General features: G+C 50.0%; 1 protein-coding gene across 1 annotated transcript in view; it reads right to left on the bottom strand.

The window, feature by feature from the left end:
• RBBP5 (RB binding protein 5, histone lysine methyltransferase complex subunit) overlaps positions 1–8,878 on the bottom strand; it is a 92,146-nt gene that overhangs the window by 67,130 nt on the left and 16,138 nt on the right. The gene's annotated exons all lie outside the window — the stretch shown is intronic.

Genomic DNA, 8,878 nt, shown 5'->3' with positions numbered 1-8,878 from the left:
ATCTTAAAGAAGGAGGAGGAAGGAATATTGCATAATGTAACCGAGAGCTGGAGACTCAAGCCATCACTGAGGCAACACAGAAAATCTGGAGCTCCAGCCTGGATAAGTCACCTGGCTGCCAGGTCCAAGCTCGCACAGTGAATGTATGTGGGGGGACTGACACCCCCGAGCCATACAGGGTTGTTGGGGTGCCCCGCTAACTGGAATGGCTGGAAATTGTTGTTGCCTGTTAAAATCCCACACTACGGGGAGGGCCTGACATGCAGCTCCTACACTAGCTGCCAATTCCTTGCTCCAGCTGATCATTTCAAACCTAACGTGTCCTAGGCTTTAGTGAGCATTTAAGAGATCACACGCGTAAATCCCTGGCCTCCCGGAGGAGCTAGCCCTAGTGCATATACCCACAGCATCCCATTAGAGTTTTGTCGTGTCTGGCCTACCCTGGAAGTGAGAAGGTAAATGCTCCGGGAGGGTCGGGGTGTGCAGCGCCGACAGCAAGGTGCGAGGAGGAAGGTAGGTCCCTAGGTGCTTAGAGAGAGAGAAATGTTTTAAGAAACAAGCAAGGAAAAACTAAGCTTAAGTAGAATAAACATTTAGAGGACAGCTACAGCAAAAAGAAAGGGCACTTCAGTTTCCCATATAGACGATGCCTTGAATAACATACAAAAACCCAAAAACCATGAGGGGCTGAGGCAGGCAGTGAAGGCAGGGACCCTCCACCCCCCGAGCCTGCCCACAGCTTCCACCTTGCTCTGCAGCTCTCCATCAAGAACCCCCTCGGTCCCTCTGGCAGGTTCAAACGCTTCTTTAAGGACAACTGCTAAATATAAATTATATTTTTGTATGATCTAAGTTCTTGAAGACTTTAAAATATTTCTATTGACATTTGGAAGCTTTTATTTGTTGGCAAAGTATTTTATGTTGTTAATTCCGCATTTGTGTTACCACCTCCGTCCATCCTTCTGGGCCTTCAACCTTTCTTCCACAAAAGATAGGACGAAAGGAAAATTAGGAATTCAGTGTTAGCTCAAAAGCAAAGCAAATTAGGGCTTGATTGATATGCAGTACTAGTGGTAGCCACGAGGAAAATATTTAGGAGGCATAATCTAACCGGACCTACAGAGCTTCAAAGCACTGCAGAATGATTCCCCCAGCAGCCCTGCAGAGGACAGGCCTGGTTTGGGAGAGTAGCAAATGAAAGAAGAAAAATGAAGTGATGTGCCCAAAGGGTCTTCACCGCACCGAGATGCAGAGGCTGGAGGCACTCCGGGTGGATCCTGCGGAGCGCCCAGCACTGCCGGCTGGGACCAGAATCAAAGCCCTCATCCCAAAGACATCTTCTGTGCTCCTCGGGAGGAATCACCAAGCTGGAGGAGCTGCTTTGGTGCACGGCCGCAGCCAGAAGGTCCACTCCGGTTTCGGGCACAGACTCTGTGAGAGCAGCTGTGATGCCCCACCGCACTGCCTGCTTACCCACGGGCACAGCTGGGCGCCCTCAGGAGGCGCGCGCTTGGCACCTGCAGGGCAAACGAATGTGCCGGGACGGACAAACTCACACGAGTCAGCAAAGCAAAGCTGAATGTCACGGCAGTATTTAAGGACGGAGGTTCAGCATCAGCCTAGGTGTAACCACACGGGCTGTGCGATGTCTCTTACACGGGCCTGGTCTCACCAGGTGTTTCTGGCAATACTGGTGACTATGTCTGTTATATTTAACTTTACGGTGTTGGAAAACAAGATGATTTATAGCATGGTGAAAACGGTATCGAAATGCTGCAGTGCCACGGGGTTTGAAATAGCAGCTACCTGCACCATTTCCCTGGGAAGGTGAATACATCTTCCATACGTTTATTTGTTAAATTAGAACACAGGCACATTATATAAGTGAAAAGCTTCATGAGTTGGATTCCAAATGTTGCAGTTAGCACTGCCCTACGTTGCAAATGGGCTGAATATATTCTAGGATGTAAATTCACGGAACAGTATTACCTAAAGCCTTTAAGTGACACAGAGGTCCCCTTCAAAGTTAAAGGCTCTCAATTTGGATTCAACTACGCCTCTTTTTTGAAAAGGTAAGTACAGACTGCTTCCTCAGTATGCATTTGAAACCAAAATGCTGATTAGTTTTTGCAGTGTTTTAAGGATCACACACAGAAGCAAAAGGTATGACCTAGAGACAGCCACAAGCGCATTCCAACCACCTGCTCTAACACCAGCTCTGACGCTCTGTTCTCCATCCATTGCTCCAAGCAATTATCTCACCACTTGCTGCCTCAGTTTCCCTTCCCGAAAAGCAAGGCACGAGCAGGTCACCGTGCATTTGCAAGTTCTTTGCAGTTCGCACGTTTCTGTGTATTCACGCCCCTGCCACAGGTGTGATCGGAGCTCACGGAGGGTGTCAGAGCTGATTTAAACTGCCCAGCTCAGGCACCAGGAACATTTCAGCAAGGTGGGACAGCCACTGCCAAGTCCCTGGGGCAAACGTGCCCTCGTCTCTGCGCTGGCCATAGCTGGCCACTACCTAACCCAGCCAGCCACTGCCCAGCTGACACCAGTGCTTCCCGTGCCTTATCACAAAGAAACTCTGAAAAAATGTGCATGGTCACAGGGCAGTCTCTGCCCCGCGGACGCTGGAGGGATTTGCTGATACTCCAAAGACAAGACAGCAGCGTGCCGCAAAGCGCCGCAGGTGAGCACGGGGGCACACGCTGGGTGAAGGACAGGGGCGGGAGGGGACAGCGAAGGTTTTCCACCTGCAGGGAGAGGCCAAATTCAGGCCAGGGCAGTTGCAGGCTAACCGCCCCCCCTCCAGACCAGACAGCTCAGTTTTTGTACATAGACACAACCACGTTCTGACAAAATGTTCTTCTGGTTTACTTACCAGGGGTTAGGCGACATTCAGAGAAGGACCTGCGCGCACACCTAGCCGTTCAGCAAGGCACAGCCAAGGCAGGGTTTGTACCTAGTTAAACTTACGGAATATAACTTTATCCAGGCTGTAAAAAAACCCTAAATGTAAAGCCTAACCAAAGCCATCCAGAGGAGAAAAAGATGCGAACAACTTCCCGTGACACCAGTTAGAGCTTCCTAAAATGCAGCACAGGCGTTAAAAGGAAAGAAAGGAAAGGTGTTCAGAGCCAGGGGAGAAAACTTAGATTTCAACATCTTAACTGAGTTCATTGGGTTTACACCATCGCATTAAGCTGCAAATCAATTTCCTGTCTCATTAAGAATCCCCCACACGTAATTGCTCTGAGCATTTACTTTAGGGATTAACTTACAGGGATGAGTTAAGTGCCTGCTTTCTGCTCTCAGCACTGTGATGGCTCACTAAGGGAAGTCATCTCATTTCACAGGGTCCGCCTTACTTCTTGGCAGCGAAACCAACCTCACGAGGATGCTGCGAGGAGTAAGCAACACGGGTGAAGTGTTCTGAGACTCCCAAACGAGCGGAGCTAAACAGATCTGATTTATTTGTATTTGACACACAATCTACCTGACGCTACTGAAGTCACAGACTGAGCGTTGCATTCGTGGCTTTAGGTTGTCTGGGCTAAATTCAGCACTGGGCTATGTGGGTTTGAATCAGGAACAGCTCAGATGTAGATCAGGATAGATTAAGTGTTGTGCCCGGAACGGGAGATGCTCCACGCCTTTCATGCCTTCACCCACGTCAGTTAATGCCTGGGGGTTCGCAACCTGACCTGCTCTGAACGTGCAAAGCTCTCCCCCATCCGCACAAGCCCTCTGCTGGGAATATTTTAATCCAACGCCACTAAACACAGACAGGGCAGTTTTCTTCTCCGTAACTTTGTTGTACACTATTTTTTTAAGAAAAAACAAAGGGGAAACACTGTAAGCATACTGTATTTACTGTAATTATGGTTATTTATTGGCTACGGTAGCACGCAGTTCACAAATAAAGACCTTCAGAGACAACTACTGGAGTCTGGAGTGCTTCTGTCCAGCTGTAAATGCATCGGGTACCTTGTTTGCTCAGGAGTCCCCCCGGCCCTGGAGTATTTTCCTGACTGCCCACTGCACGAACTCACACAGACAAGGAGCCCAGCGAGACCCCATCCACGCGGAGCTGAACTCCTCAGCAAAAGGTAATTCAATTAAGATATAGTAAACTCTAACTCTATCCCATGACAACGATAACTAATGGAAAGAGGAGAGACTGTCCTTGGGGCAAGGAATTGAGGTTACTGAGGGTCTGGTTAAATACATCAACGTAATGTGCTTTACCTGGCTGGTATTCCAACGGCTAGAAAGCAATGCTAGAAAACTCACGTCAGAAATTTCATGCAGCTTATTAGCAAAAAGGGTAATTGATTTTTGAAATAACTTGCCAAAAAAGCTTCATCATCAATCGCAGCCTTTACACCAAGACTGGAAATCTTCCAGGAAAGATATCCACGAGATCAGCCACGAGCTAGCAGGCTCGCAAAGGTTCACTTACGTTACCGAAAATAATTTCCATCATTGCAGGAGGCACTGCATGAAATCACCTGGTCTACGTTATGTCAGATTAATTCATCACAGTCATCCCTTCTGGCCTTAAAAAAATCCATTAGCCCCCTTCCACCTTCAGGAAGGGTGCCAAGAGATCAACTGGAGCAGCCGTGCGTGGCGCAGGCCTGCGGTCCCTGCTGGAGTTGTGCTGAGGAGTGGACAGGGGAGAAAGGGGGCTCAGCAGCACCAGCCATAGGAGATGTCACCCAAACCCCTTCCCTCAGCCCATCCGGGATGCATTTGCTTTTATGCAGCCTGTAGAACAATCACCATGTTTAACCATTTCCATTTACAGGCTAAAACGCTATAAAACAGCTCACAAAAAAAGACAAGGAGTACACTTTAGAGTAAAGCGCTGCAGATCCAAGTCTCATCTTTGGAACAAAGGCAAAAGGGCCCCTTTCAGCAAAAACATCGTAAATAACCCCAACTGTTCCCCCGAAGCTGACTTGTAAGCTGCCAGCTCCAAGGATTTCCGAGGCTGTCGAGAGAGCACCGTTACTGCCCAGCCCCAGGCAGACCCAGAGCCTCCTCCAGCACCAGCTCTCCCCACAGCACCCCCGGGCGCACGACGGCTGCAGCAGGATGGGCGGCCGGGAGCCACTGTGAGCCCCAAGGGATGGCGAGGAGGAAGAAGGGGAAGATGGTAGGGAGTACGGTGAGGAGGATGGCGCAGAGCAGCCACTTCTTTTCCAAGGAGCCCCAGCTGCAGGTGCCATATAAAAAGCCGATCGCAGGGAGGGCAGGATGAGGCCCCAGGAGGCCGGGCTCAGCTGCGCTCTGGCCCCTCGCAGGCTCCTGCCCCTCTGCCCCGTGCTGCGCGGAGCCGCGGGCGAGCCGCTCAGTGCTGGAGCCCCGTAATTAGCTCTGGGAGTTCGGCAGCAAAGGGGCTTTGTAAAGGGCAGGGAAGCGTCATTAAAGCACCCAGCAGGGAGCGGCCGGGACGGAGATGAATCGCTCCCCGCTCCGTCCTCTGCGAGGGCACTTCTGCTTTCTCAAGAGCCATCATTAAATGCCACCGTGCGTCACAACTGAGCAGAGATGTGTCCTCCCTGACGAGCAGGAGGGTCCTGAACAGGAGGGTCCTTCGGAAACGCGAGCACGCCGTGCCGCACCGATGCTGGGTGAAGGGTGCTGTGAGCACCACTTACACCCACCCGTCCCAGCTCTTGCCACGGAGCCAGACCGAGCTGCACACTGTAACCCCACCACCAGCTGCATTTAAGAACCACCCCTGGTTTTTCTAGGAGCACCTGTGTATTTGCAGAAAGGCTCCCCGCACGGCTTGCAGGCATTAAGGCTGCAGCCGCTGCGAGGACAGCCCTTGCTGCGGGATTTGGGCAGGCCCGGGCCCAGCAGAGGGGTTTTTGTAGACAGAAATACCGAGGGGAAATAGTTTGCTGCCTTTCTGTGACACCTAAAGTCTGAGAGCTGCATCCCAGCAGATCACTGAACTGCTGCAGGCAACTGCAGGACCACACAGGAGAAGTAACAGAGATCAGCGTGCAGAGAATGGGAGCCCAGACATTGCCTTGGTGTAAAAGCAGCATATGGGGCTTGTTTTTCTCTTTGCTGCCATTCAAATTCCAGCAGTTAAGGCAATCTAGTTATTCAATTTAGATAAGCTTCAGTAGCTAACAGCAATTTAAACAGCTGCCTGTGCCTCACCATTCTGTTATTACCTCGTTCTTTCCAAGTGCTAATTCCATTAGCAAATTGACTTCCTCCCTCACACAATCTGTCTGGCTTTAGTATGTACAATACTAATTGCTTCCTAATACCTAGGACCATCAGCAGGCAGCAGAAGTCTGTACCACAAAAAAATCTCTGGCTGGGAACTGGCAGCAAGCAGGGTTTGGTTCGCATGCAGCCTCTGCAGTCCTCTCCTCCAGGTGAGGCAGACAAGCAATTACTGAAATGGTGGAGGAAGAAGTTTGGGCACTGTATTACAAAGTCAGAGCAGGGAAAGACATTTTTCTACAATTCAGACAGTTACTTTGGGAAGAACAGATTTGGTGACTCAGAAAACGTGCAGAGCATGGGAGAAGACAGAAGGACATGTAGGGAGGAGGAGAGAGTGTTGTTTCAAAGGGTCCTTGCTTCAGCTGCTTCCTCTCCCTGTCCATCTGAGCTCCCCTTTCCCCCTCTGTAACCTCTCACCCCAACAGCGCAGCCTGCTCTCCCTTCCTTCCTCTCCATCCCCCAGCAGACCTGCTAAAGTAAACATCAGGAAAAACACTTCAGATTGTTGTAAAATGCAAAAGCATAGAGGGAAAGTACAATTTCAAACAGCAGCTACATCAGGAAAAGGCCTCATTCCATCCTTTCTGATGCTGGAGCTGCACTCTCCATCACTGCCTTCCATCTTTAAATCAACTTAAAAAAATACATTCATCTTCCCTGCTCCCCTTGGCCAAAAGAAAAAAAAAAAAGGATGCAATAAAAAGATGAAGGACGCTTTGGGCTCCCACTCTGACCTCCTCAGCTAAGCAGTGAGAAAATGGATTGTCCTGGACCTTTCATGTAATCTCTCTGCATTTCTAAAACACAGCTGCCCACAGGCCGCAAGCCCTGCATTTACATTACAAAGCGCAAGGAGACCCTTCCAGAGGGGTCAGCTTCTCTTTGTTGGTTTTAACCATTAGCTCCCGAACCAAGCACAAGCCTGTTCCTGCTACACCGGGCTCTTCTGCACAGAGGGGACCCCACAGCCTCCTCTCTCCTACCATGAGCATCCCCAACTTACAAAGTTGTTACCCATTTCTTCCTATTTAGTAAGCAAAAAGAGCTCTCTAAATCATGTTTACAGAAGGTGCCCGCTTCAGTTTTTATTAACTGTTTGTATTCTTGCCCAGATATATTTAAAAGGGTGCAAGGGTCCCTTTGCATATCTAGGGATGCGAACCATGGGCCCCTGCCACCAAGAAAGCCATCGACAGGAGAGATCCGGACTGGATGAATGCAGCCAGGCACACAGCAGGCTCCCGCGGGCGTCTGAAGCATGAGTGCACAGTGGGCAGGTTGCTGCTGCTGCTTTTTACAGATTTGGGAAAGAGAATTCCTTGGGGGTGCGAAGACGACACAAGGAGAAGAGCCAAAATCCAGGTCTCGCTTGTACGCAGAGCCAGCTCAAACGGTGGTGTTAAATCTGAGTCAACACATTTCACCCTGCTTGGAAGCAGCTTGCCGTATTTTTATTTCAGCTGAAAAGAAATACATTTTAAGATAAAAGAAACTGGTTAACCTACAGCAGGTATCAACAGGGAAGTTTAACGGTAGATCAGTGCAAATCGTGGAGTTTGTTGTAATAATTTTTTCACATTGATCTTATGAGCACACTTGAGATGCAAAGATACGATTTCATCTCTTATCTCTGCAGCAGAATGAGGAAGCTAGTAAAAGCCCAACTACCTCGATCTGTTCCCCAAATTTGGGAGATGTTGCTGAGCAGGAGAGCCACCAGCTTCAGGGATGGAGGAGCTCTGCCAGCGAGGAGGAATTCTGCATTGAAAACCATAAATTAGTGAGTATTGAACGGACTCGTTGCAATCTGCTGCCCTTCTAACCAGGTCCATGGGAAAGATACCTCCAGAGCCAGCTTACAGGAGGTCCTAGAGATAGTCCAGAGCACTGGAGACCACGCTACACTGGAAATGCACAAAGAGAAGTCTGCCCACAGGCTTCCCCCAAACATCTCATGCTGCAACCCAGATGGACTTTGGAGCAGGGGATGAGCAACGCCACATGGAACAAAACTGCAGCAAATCATGTTTAGATCTCTGCCTGGACTGGTATGTACGTGTTACTGGAGATAGAGAAACGCCCCCTAAAAAGCAGCAGTGCCATAGCATGCAAAGCACATCATCAACCCACACTTCTCCAAACTGGATTTCTAATAGCAGCAGCTGCTGACCTTAAAGCAGCCTGAGCTAGCTGCTGCCTAGGTCCCGGTTCTGTGCTTTGGCCATTCAATTAAAAAATACGTGTACATGTAACCCTCAGCATGCCCAACACAGCCCCAGCCCCTCTCACTGGCTGGGGAGGAACCTGTGTATCTGTTTGGTTTCCCTGCAGGGCTTTCTTTGATGACTTGCTGCCACAGGACTGCAACAGCAATAACGAATCTAGTTACGTGCCCAGTGAGAACCAAGGAGCAGAACCAGCCAGAGATGTGTGCCCACCACCAAGCATCCCTGACGGCCCCAAAGAGCTTGAAACTCCTCGTCAGGCGCATCGCTACAGGAGCCCCATCAGCTTGCTGCAGGACACGGCTGCTGCAGAGCGCCTCGGTGACCCGGCCAGAGCATCAGCAAATGCAGAGAGCTGCAGAGAAAGCCCCGAGGGCAAAGCAGGGCTAACGGGA

The sequence above is a fragment of the Cygnus olor genome, chromosome 24 (assembly GCF_009769625.2).
Source record: "Cygnus olor isolate bCygOlo1 chromosome 24, bCygOlo1.pri.v2, whole genome shotgun sequence".
Lineage (NCBI taxonomy): Eukaryota > Metazoa > Chordata > Aves > Anseriformes > Anatidae > Cygnus > Cygnus olor.
The sequence above is the reverse complement of the archived record's forward strand: the minus strand, read 5'-3'. Positions and strand labels throughout refer to the sequence as shown.